Here is a 12,464-nt window from a genome sequence, read left to right on the forward strand (position 1 = left end):
CCATTCAAATCATTTTTGATTGAAATGAAACATAACTGCCCACAATACAATGCGTGAGAAATCTTTGGAAAAAACGTTTGACCTCACATGCAGTAGATGCAGGTTAGCTGTTGTGCTGCCTGGTGTAACACTGCTCACATTGATCTTGGCATTATGAAACAAAACCACAAGAATGTTTTCTTTGTTCCACAAAGGGAAACAAACTCCATACCCTTAGCATAGAACCCAGGATAAGGTATTATGATCTGCATGGAGGATGGTGTGAAACTTCAGAGGGCAGACAAAAAGCTGAAGTCCAGGTATGATACTGTTACCTTTCAGAGAACAAAATACTGTAGGTGTACTGCAGGTTTCCCCAATGAAGTGTGATCGACAGACTACATGTTATATCTCCTCAAAACTAAAACATGCATAAAATTACATTATGGCAGCAGAAAACACAAGACATCTAGGGGGTAAATGATGTGGTGATTTCGACATTCGTCATTAGAGGAAACCCCCGACCCTCTCTCCACCCCCACACAAACGCTACATATTCATCAAGACTAACTCATAGAAAGTGTGGATCTCAGCTCACTTTGGGTCGCGCTCACGTCAGTGACTGCACTGTTAATATCAGAAAATCAATAGCAGCAACCTACAGAAAATGAGTAATAGACCATTTCTGGCTTTGAACAAGAGACCAAGAAGAATGTGCGGTATTGGTGATTTATAAAGCAAACATTCTGCAGAATTCTTATATGGCATTATGCATTTCACCATACTTGTTCCACCAAACAAGAAAAAAGGGTCAAATGGGAAGAGAGATATAGAGTGGATGCACACTATTCTGTATGGTCAAAAGTTGGTGGACACCAGCTTCTTCAGTATCTCATTCTGAATCCAGGGGTATTAATGTTGAGCTGGTCTCCCCGTTGTTACTATAATGGCCTATTAGGTAATGGAACGTTGCCACAGGGATTTTCTGCCATTCAGGTTGGGTATTGATGTTGGGTGATCAGGTCCCTCTCTGCGAGCTGGCGTGGCCAAACACTTCGCAGCTGAACTCGCTCCCACATGTTTCCACGTCACTTGCGGTTGACTGGGGCAGCGCTAGCAGGGCAGAAATCTGTCAAACTGACTTCGGCATCCAGTAACGGAGCCAAGCAGAAGGTCAGCAACCTCTTCTGTACAACCACACATTCCGCTGCCGGTGGTTTCTGCTACGTGCCTAATTATACACCTGTGTCAGCAGTGGTTGTGCCGTAATTAGCCAATTCCGCTAATTATAACGAGAATAAAAGGGGTATCCACATACTTTTGGCGATGTAGCATGCAAGGTTTCATTTCATCATGAGGACGTTCATAAATCTAAAATTAAATTTACTTTTGCATGGAAAAAAAAGCAAGTACACCACTCTTATTTAGTGCAATGTGAGACGAAATCCCATGAACCCCCCACTGCTGAAATCTACACCTGCTAGGATTATGACTCGACTCATCTGAATGCACATGTGACCTCACTGAGAGAGTGACTGGCCGAGATACTAACTGCTACGACTAACAAACACAGCCCACTTAACTCGCTATTGGGCTTATGGTGAGTCCAGCACCCCGTCTGAAGAACAGAATGACTCAACAGCCTGTAAGATTCATGGATACTGGTTTCAGAAATGGTCCTTGAAAAAAAAAAACTAAACCCTATGATCCTACGTTTCAAATAAACTCAAATCCCCACAACAATACAGGCAAGTTTTCAGTTCTAAATCCATCAGGATGTGTGTTAACATTACGAGACAAATCTATATCTTTAATTATGGATGGTGGATAGATATTCCTCTTCAAATTAAAGACGTTTCTTTCATTTGTGGCTCCCAAAGCAGTGAATGTGTGGTCTACATGCTGTTTGTGTATGTATTGGGCAGAATGATTAATACAACTTGTTCCCCCCCCCCCCAACAAAGGAGAGAGAGGAGCCAAACTTGGGGAGGCCTGGAGATGAAAACAGTAGATACAGGCGGTTTGCAAAGTTCTACATAAGCACAACCGGACAGCGTCCAGTAAACATGGCTGAGGGACATGTACCGTTCCATCGACCCCCCCAGTACCTTGGGCAGAACTTACTCCACCAAACCCCAAAAGGGCTGGCCAGTGATCAGAAGCAGTTGTCAGGTGACACCATAGTCAGCGTCTGTGTTACCGCAGCCCCTGAAATTGCACCCAACTTCAACAAATTCACACTGTTAAACAGGGCCGGCCGAAATATACCCGTGCATTTCGGGAAGGGTAACTGCTAGAACTAACTGATTAGTTTTCAATAATAAAAAATACACAGAAAAGAATAGGGAGGAGCTATAACACGTTACAGTGAATCAAGTTCTAATTCCACAAAGAAGCACGTCAAAAAACTGTAGAAAAAGCCAGACACTTCTCAACTGGGCACATTAATTACTTACACCGTCTCAAAGCTATGAAACCACTAGTTAGTCATAGGATAAATATTTCACGCTTCACAGAGGGCCTGATTTAATGCACTTGGCATTTCTTCTTACCTGAGCGAATAACAGTGTCACTATCCAGACATTGATTCCCATAGATTTAACTACATGGTTGCCGTTAACGATGTACTGACCAGCAACCAGCATAAATGACAATGTGGGATTTAAATAGGGACACTAGGAAAAAGAATTAATGAACACACCATCTCCGATTAAACAAGGGGTTATGTTATTTTAAGCAGGGATGTGTGGTATGACGGGTCGCATATCTTCATCCATCCATCTTCTGTAACAGCTTGTACTGTTCAGGGTTAGGTGGGCGCAGAGCCTATCCAGGAGGCTAGGGGCACAAGGCAGGGAACAACCCAGGATGGGGCATGAAACCATCACAGGGCACACTCACACACCATTCACACCTGCATACCCACGGGCAATTTGGTAACTCCAATTAACCTCAGTGTATTTTTAGACTGTGGGGGGGTAAGTGGAATAGCTGAAGGAAACCCAACAACGACATGGGGAGAACATGCAAACAACACATACATGGCGCTATAGCGGAGAGTCGAACCCTATGTGGAGACAGTACTGACCACCATGTCACCCCCTCGCATCGTCACAGTGAATGAACCCTTACTGCCTTACTGGGTCTGGGTGTGAACCCTTTTAGGGAACGTTTACATTTTTGGGATACAAGGGCTGGCATCCATCAGAATCCAGAGTGTGGAGAGCTGCATGGGGATGGAACATTTTCAGAAACTTTCCATTCCGTGGGAAGTTAAGTTGAGAAATTTTGGAAATATTCCAAGTTTGAAACTTTCCATGGGAATTAACGGGAAAAATCCCAGAGTGTGGATATCATCCCCAAGGGACAAGGGGAGGATGTCTTTATTTTATTCAGGATTCCTGGTCTCAAACTGGTCCACCTCAAACTTCTCTCCCCTACCCTTACATGATCCTTCAGTAAGGTGTCACTGAATGGATAATGTCTCCATGGTGCCTTAATCCATTGTATACACACTAACTTCAAGTGATGACCTTTTCAAGAAGTTTCAGATTCACTTCATCCCTTGACAAAACTACTCTGTGAAAGTAAATTGTAATATAAAAACCAATCACAGCAATGCAGGCTCAGTCTGAAATCACATTCTTGCCATTCATTGCAAGAGGTTGTCCTTGTGACAGCCGAATATCACAGTATTTGATCGCTTAGCATTATTTCTCAGACTTAAACAGCTCCAGACCAATCCAGAAGGTCGAGCTAAACAGCTATCAAAGCAGACATGCAAACTGCCCCAGTCGGTTCTTCAAATTCTTCCTCTCTGCAATTGCAATTACAATTACAATTACGACAAGGAAACAAGTGCAAATCGTACCACAAATCCTGTAATGGATATGCAGTTGTGAAAATAATGATTCTCAGTAATAACATACTTTCACTTCCCTTACCTTTACAGTTAATTTACCATTTCGAAATATTAAAACATTAGCAAAAAATTTGAACTCTTGGCAACACTTTACTCGAAGAGGCACAAATGTAGCAGACTACACTCTTAGTTAATATATTAATTAACCAGAAACTAAGTGTTAGTTACATATTGATCTCATTAGGGCTCTGCATAGCACCTGCCCTGGTGTCTGCGTGTGCATTCATGGGTCTTGTTAGGTACCCCAGTCACGGTGGGGGGGCTGCCTATATATGTCCCTGACATCTGCCTGTATTATGCTGCTGCACAATCAGCGGATTATGCCAAAGACGAACAACTAGAGAAAATAGTTATTTATTTTGTCCACTGTTTTCCTGATCCTACGGATTTGCAGTGATATTATACGGCTGCAGCAAAGACAAAATACGCCAGACTTCATATTTCAGTTCAGAGTGAGTATACCAAAAATAGCATGTTTCTGGATGGCAGTAACCTCAACTGATGGAAATATAAACTAGCACAGATACAGGATATTTAGATAAAATAGCCTAGTGTCTGGGCTGGTGCCAGTCTGGCCCTGTCCCATGTGTTTTGTCCCCATTTGGCCATCGGGTGTCGCTGTACATGCAGATCCCTCTTCTGTCTTTTAGCCCTAAATCCCCAGTGTGTTTCCTTACTTCCCAAATCACTGCATAGCTCAAAGGGTCAAGTGAGTGGCTCAGAAATGGATACCCCTCCAGTCACGGGTTTGCGACTGGCCTAAGGCCTGCTGTAACTTTTTAATTTATTGGGCTTTATTTTATCCTTAGCTTTTGCTATTTTTTCCTTGTTTCTGCTTTGTGTTCCTGTTTATAGTCGACCTTGCCCATACCTTGCAGAGTTACGTTCTGCTAATGTTCAAAGACTCCTTGTCTAGTTAGTCATTAGTGTTTGGTAATTTTTCTTAATTTCTTGTGCTCGTTACTTGTAACTTATTCCACCTGTTCCTTGTTGTCCCATACCTGTAGTGATTGGTTGATCTGGTTATGGTCCACACCTACCCTTTGTTTGCCTTGTTGTCTGTATGTATTAAAGTGCCAGCCCTCATCCAGTTGTTCAGTTAGTCGTTATATTAACGCCATTTTTTGCTAAATAATAAAGTTACCAATATAGTTTAAATAGTAAATGCAGACAATGTAGCAAATGGTAGCATGAAGGGAACGGACCAAGAAATGTTATGCGGTGTAAGCGCGCTAGAACATGATGCGCATACACAGACTTGCGAAGTACAAATCGGGCAGGTGGCGCGGATCAGGTAGCATCAGCCCCCTCTGCTGTCGCAGCATCTCTCGCTAGAATACATCCAGATTTCAAGGGTATTAACTTTAAGGCATGCAAACACGGACCGCTGTCGTTAAGTGAAAAGGGATGAAGCGGAGGAGACCGAGAGTACAGGGAAAGAATAGATGATAGAGACAAGAGAGAAGAGGGAGCCACCAAAAGAAAGACTAAGGACAGCGATGCAGCTAAAAGGGATGACAAATAATAGAAGGAGAAAGAGACAATAAACTACAGCGATGTGTTTAGTTCAGAGAATCCTTTAAATTGTAGGAAAACAACGAAAGCAATCCGAGGCAAGTAAAGGTGGAAAGTTAAGTTCACAAGTAGAATCCTCCCACCAAAGTGTATAAATCCCTGATATGTGAAGCATTTAAGTGAGGAATCCCACACCCCCATTTTGAAAAATTAAGGCGCTGGATCCCATGTTTCTTCATCATTAATCAATCTAACGGTACACGTATAGCGTTACGTCATGCTCACGTTTTCAGACTCTCACGCTCACGCAAGAAATCTTACGCCAGATCTACGTCATTCCATTATAAACCTAAAATTTGCTACATTTAAAGTGTTGGGGCCGTTTGCAAACGCTGCAGACTGTTTGCAAGGTAATAAAACTGTTACATACATATAAATGTGTGTGCAGACTTGTCTCCAATCGGAAATCTCATGCCAGCTAACTGACCAAAATTAGCAACCCTGCGTTACTATATTTGTTCATGATTCGTACTTGAATAGGGAGTTACTAAATTACTTGAGCCCTGAGTATTACAACACAATTTTACATCTAACTTTACAGATGTCTTTCATATCAGACAGCGTTATACAGGATCAGTGGATTCAGTGCAGTATACAGCAGTATGAGCGGTACATTCTGTTGCCTGCAGACAAACTGAGTATGTTTTTAAACATTGCAATTTGTCCAGAACAGCTTCTTCCATTTTACAAGGGGAAAGATTCAAATTCAAGGGAAAATCGTAAACTTTGTAACCCATTTAAATGACATGAATTTTAATATTTTATGATTGGGGGGAAATATCCCTTGTTTTAGCGCATTCTTTTATTCTATAGCATATTGCACTTTTTTATGGCACCAGCTGAGCTCGACAAAGCCACCCTTAATACGGAACGGCGCGCGGCTACGCGATGCCCCGGGATTTAGAAATGCTCGATTTATTTATTTAAACAGCGGAACCGAGAAGTGGAAATACGTGGCACTTATCCGCAAACGACCCATCGGTCCTTTCTGGATATTTGAGAAATACGAACTTGGAGGCATGACATCACTGCGAAGTGCGGAAGACGCGCAGTTACTGCGAAAGTAACGCAAAGTCGCTTAAGACAAACTCTTCATTGATAATGGGCGGATTTCCCATACACCAAAACGCCCTTATTGTTTCCCCAACACTAGCATCGCTAAATATGTTAGGTCTGCATAAACGGGAGGGATTAAGACGACAAAAGCCTAAGAAAACAGCAATGGTATATTCACGAGATGGTACCTACTTAACAGGGTATTCTATCAGCACACGCAAGCCCTGATGTATGAGGAGTTGAACTTCTCTTGAAAACTGTGACACAATCCCCTGAAAGTCTGCAAGTAAGTAAACAAATCCTGCCGTAATATATTTGCATGTTCAGACTAAACATCATTACCGTAGGATTACTGCTCTGTGCACTATACACCACAGTGTCCTACAGCTCAAGGGCCCCCCTCCCATGGGTCCTCTTCCAGTCACTATAACCCTCTGCTGATTAACAGTAGGGGATCAGTGACCTGTTAGTAGCAGGAGGCAACACCAGTCACCAGCCTGTCACTGAGAATCATTTACTAGTTACACCATGCGGGCTCAGGTAGATCTGCGCATTGTTCGAACGTTTTACGCATTTTACACCAGAAATGCAGATTCATAAGGTTAAGTCACCTGAGAAGCTATAAATATTCATTAGGATAACATGGCATGAAATATGTGAACACAGCACCAGGATAACTTCGTCTTTATTGAGTGTTATTTCCCATTGATAGAATTCTTTGGCCAGTACCTTTTTCATTAGCGCACCACAATAAAGACTCCATATATTAAATATAAACCTTGGCATCGGTGCCTTAGCATTAATGAGCATTAAGGGAGTGGCAGATTAAAAGCTAGTGTCTTGGAAAGGCTATAGTCTTGATTGATGAGCACCAAGCTTGTCAGAATATCGAAACGCAACACGCTCCTTGGGTGCATCGCAGCTCCCTGCAGGACCGTGTGTGTGTGTATTTATTTTTCGAGACCGGTATAGTTTAACATAGATCACGTTATTAATGCCTTATTAATGCGTCAACTAATTGAGGCACTTTTTGCACTAACACTGCATGCTAAACACCATCAACGCCAAATGAGTTTCTAATACGTTGTATTTTTCAGTGTAATGATTATGCAATCATAAAAACTATCTTGGCTACAGCAGGAGAAAGAAGTGTCGCGGTAATTCGAGCTATACGGCGTTCAAGAAGTCCCGACAGAGGACTGAATCTCTGTAATTGTATCCCATCAGTCAGCCTGCCAGGTTACTGCGTGCAGCCTGGCACTGTAAGGAGCTATAGCCTATACCAGTCTGAATGCTACAGGTACGGCAACATCCAGACGTATCCCTAGGATGATTAAGCATTAATCAAAAGATGAAGAGGCAGTAAATTACAAGATCGACATGATTTTCATACATCAGCACGTCCACCATCTCTCCCTCTTCTTCTGGTATAACGTTTACCCTCCCCTGTATCTAATACAGTCAGAATGAGCATATGTATAAAATGCCACAGAAGGCACTCCAAAGGAGACATGCAGTTTTTCAGTGTGTGAGGTTTATCCTCTATCCCATTGGTATCGACCTAAGACAATACACAAAAACGATCGTTTATGTGCTACCAAGGTGTGTAAATGCAGCCTCTACAGCGAAGCCCTTATATTTTGGTGACAGCTTGAGCCGGTGATCTCCCAACAAATCGCTCCTTCAAGGCTGTGCTTTCACTATAGGCTGCCGACCCCACGTCAGCTGTTGGTGTCGGTGAGGGACCAGGCACGGGGCGCTTTCCCGCCAGCTCTCCAAACGCACCCGGGTGCCGTCTGTCTGTAAAAAGGAGCCGCATGCGCACGGCGCGCATCGGGGTTTTCTGCCGTGACACTGTGGCAAACGGGGGTTAACGGCGACTTTCAGGCGAGGGAGAGCTGTGACTGCGGGAGCACATCTGGAGCTAAAACCGTGAAAACTGGCTCTGCAGGAATCGGCAGCTCTACTAAAGGTGCCGCAAAAACTCTCAAACGTGAACTCAAACGCAGCTTGAGGGACACAAGGGGAGCTGGCGCTGAGCTGTCACGGGTAATCGAAAAAACAAACAAACACACACAGACAAAAACAAAGCCAAGAAGCATATTGATGACCTATACATTAATTCCTTACTTAAAAAATAATCATTTACCAGCAAATAAAACCCCACTGTTTTAAAGGAGCTGTTACTATTCTCCAAAAGCTGTCCGTTACATACCAGGCAGCTGTTGTACAAATACCAGATGGCAGAGAAGCAAACAAATAAGGCAATAGATTGTTTTAAAATATGGATGAAACAGTTTTAACGGTGATGGAAATGCTATTTCTGGATGCGCCTGCAAATAGGAAAAAAAATCTTTTACAAAAAAAGGATTTGCTACCAAGAGATAAAAACTGAAGTTTTCTCAAAGGCCAACCGAAAACAGTATATCCCTACCAATTACAGCGACTTCAATGCGCAACATTTTGGACCGAATTCCTCATATTCAAATATGTAGGTCTCGAAACGGGTTAACATTTTCCGAGGAAAAACAAAAAGTTGTATACAGATTAACGTATCTTTTTTCAATGATATAACATGCTATTCCCGCAACAGAAACAAGCAGTAAATTAACTATATTTGCGCTAGTTTTTACATCACAATACAGTTACATCCGTTACACGATACACTTCACTGAAAACTCAGAAATTATTTATATAATCATTGTATCATTTAGTCAATAATAATAATAATAATAAATAAATAAATAAATAAATCAGTCGTCATTTTTACTCCGACCGTCCATTGAAACCGGCGTTATGGTCTTTATGGTCATTATCAAAGACAAACATGGTTGTTTTCAAGGAATAAACCCTTTACGATTATACAGTGTGTCGTTAATCCAAATGCTGCGTGACACCCCCCCCCCGGACGCCCATTATTACTGGGGTGCCCTTGCAAACTGGGCAGATCTGCAGACGTACGGCTCTGGGAAACGGATCGCCAGCAATGCCGCACTTTGCAAACATGCTCGGAGTGCAGCACAAGCTATAAGCAGCTTCCGTTTGCAAAAGTGACCAAGCAATAACAAACAGCCGCTGAATCACACCCGGCATCGTCGATTTTAATAGATAACTGCGTCTTTTTACGACTCAATGGAATATTGTAGTAGACATTCGTTTGCTTAACGCTACGCGCGCACTTGTTACTTCAAACTGTTCAATACGTAAGATTTCATACCAGTTCGTATTAATTGACCTGCTCGTATGTTTTAAAAGAAGAGGACAGTGTTACTTAAAAAAAACTTCAACAAAGCTCGAATTTTTAAAATATTTTACAATGAACTGCATTCTAGGCGCAATTGCGGTGGAAAGATTGTCGCGACTCAAGCCATCCCGTTCATGAAAAAGTTATCTGTTGCGCTGCCTTTCCTTCTCATATTTGACAGAGAAAAATCGTGCTTACCTTCGAGAGGTCGCAGATGTCTTACTGCATGGAGCCAGCGGCCAAAGCACTAACGAGGGACAACTTGATGTTTAATTTAAGTTAAATCCATTAGGCGCTTCAGATCCGTACCAACCGGCACAACTTCGGTGCTGAGAGCGGCTTAGAAAAGTGCGCCGTTCCCTTCGGTACCGGACCCGATGGCTTCGCGATCGGCGCTCTGCCCCCTTGCAATTATTAATTAAAGCACCAGCGGAATTTTCAGTCGCGCCTGGGAATCGCTTCTGCGGGTGCCTTCACCTGATTGGCCAGTGTGACGGTGACGTTGAGGGCAAGTGCCACACCCCTTACACGTCAGATGCAAGGATGCAAGGGGGTTATCTGCGTTTCTCGCATCCATGCACTGTAGCAATAGGGAACACGGTAAGTAATGAGTTATGGCAAAGAGCCTTTCTGTCACGGTGGTGCTGAGGATGGCCACGGACATCATGATCATATGACTTTCTTTCCTTTTGCAATTTGTTTGCTTTTCTTTACGGAGTAAATGTTCCCTACATTATATTCAAGTGATTCTCTCCCTGTATCTTGTAAATAAATTCTACAGCTACAAATGTCAATCCATCCATCCATCATCTATACTTGCTTGTCTAATGCAGGGTTGTAGGGCTCCAGACCCTATTCCAGAAGCTATGGGCGCAAGGTAGCCATTTACACCTGCGGGCAATTTGGCAGCTCCACTTCGCCTTAGCGAGTTCTTGTACTGTGGGAAGAAACCCCATGGCACGAGGAGAAAGTGCAAACGGCACACCAGGGGCGTGCATACCCTGACAGATTCGGGGGGGGGGGGGGGGGGGGCAGCACTTTACAGGGGGGACTTGAATCTGTCAGGGGGGCCTGAATGTCTCCACTGACACTGAACCGGGGCAGAGACTCAAGCCCTGGTCTCAGAGATGTGAGAAAGGTGTATCAAATAATAATTATTTCCTCTCTCTACACAAGTGTGTCAGACTGAAATGGGAGGAAGCTCCCTGAGCTGTATGGTAATTGTCAGAGCTTGCCGACTGTGCTGTCATCGGCGCGAACTGTACCGCTAGTCAGTGTGCTGCATAAAACCGTCTGAAAATTCATACTGCGAACCAAATGACATAAAAATATTTTTCGGCAGTAACTAGCAGATGCCTAATGTATGTCTTTAGAACGTCCGGGAGCCGTTTGAAATAAATGTGTACGTCCTTTAAAATAAATAGGGAGCAATTCACAAGTAAAGGAGTTTCACTTCTTTCACAGTCGTCAGATGAGCTGCACGAGGGAATGATGTCTTAAGAGGCACCATCAAAAATCAGTCTCAGGTCCTCGAGCAAATGCAGAAAATGCCACATTTGGATCGTGCAATAAAATTCTGGCATGAAGGGCGACAGGTGGGAATGTCCATGTTTATTCACCAAGCCCATTGGCAGAAAAGTGCGAAGATTTTTCTTCGGGCGATGTACGTGTCTGCACGCGGACAGTTGCTGTTAAGCATAGCGATTAAGGGTGTGTTGGGCTAGATAGGCGGAACGTGAAGGCAGATAATCTGCAGTGTGCATTACCATTAAACGCGTCAGTTTCTTGCTCGTATAGTTCTGGGTGAAATATCAGTAGGTCATGCTGAAGAGATGTGAGCTGTTCAGATTGAACATCAGCTCTAAAAAAGCGTGGCGTGAAAAAATGGCACTGAGACATGGCAGGATCATGTTGTCTGCCATCCAGCGCTGTGAAGTTCGTGTTATTGTCAAAAAATGCTTGCAAAGTCACGTTGTACATATCTATTTAATACTTACTGTATGTGTTAGACATTAGCTCTGTTCTGTGTTAGACCTTGCTCTAGGAAATAGACCTCAACAGCAATCCGAACCAATAGCTAGTGATATATTGGCTTAATCGTAACACAAATTCAGGCAGATGAACGTTCACGGTTCGCTATTAAAGTTAAACAATGAAAGGTACTAAAAGTGAACAATGGACACGAAGGGGCTGCATTTCCGCCGTAAAACATTGTAGCCCTTCTCCTCCTCAGCCTCGTGGCTTTATACACACAACGCTCATACCTCAGCAAATCTCAACAACCGGACTCAAAACACCCAGGTTTATTTTTCACCCCCCGAAAGACTAACCTCTGTAATTTGTACGGCATCACAGCAGGGCCTGCTGTGAGACATCATCACAGCTGCTGCCGAGGTAAACCATCATCATGGTCTAAACCCTGGTTCACCAAATCCCTTTGAACGTTCTGTTTATCTTAACAGGCTGCTATTAAGTATAGTCAACATATTTGATTTTTTACATTTTTTTTGCCAATACAAACACATCGAACTATCTCCAGAAAACCTCTCCAAAAATAATTCTGTAATTAGACAACAAATCCTAGTCAATGAAATCAGCCAAATGAAGTCAGATTCTTTAAAGGATTTACTGCAGCAAATGACCAACGTGCAACCTTATTACCAGCACTGAGTCAAAGCCCAAAACAAA

General features: G+C 43.0%; 1 protein-coding gene across 4 annotated transcripts in view; it reads right to left on the reverse strand.

The window, feature by feature from the left end:
* Nucleotides 1–10,176, reverse strand: part of LOC125716029 (muscarinic acetylcholine receptor M3-like) — a 77,413-nt gene extending 67,237 nt beyond the window's left edge. For all 4 annotated transcript variants that reach the window (XR_007384244.1, XR_007384245.1, XR_007384246.1 and 1 more), the window contains exon 1: nucleotides 9,975–10,176. The gene's annotated coding sequence lies outside the window, so the exon portion shown is untranslated. The remainder of the gene's footprint in view (nucleotides 1–9,974) is intronic.
* Between the last annotated feature and the right edge of the window lie 2,288 nt (nucleotides 10,177–12,464).

The sequence above is a fragment of the Brienomyrus brachyistius genome, chromosome 20 (genome assembly GCF_023856365.1).
Source record: "Brienomyrus brachyistius isolate T26 chromosome 20, BBRACH_0.4, whole genome shotgun sequence".
Taxonomy (NCBI): domain Eukaryota; kingdom Metazoa; phylum Chordata; class Actinopteri; order Osteoglossiformes; family Mormyridae; genus Brienomyrus; species Brienomyrus brachyistius.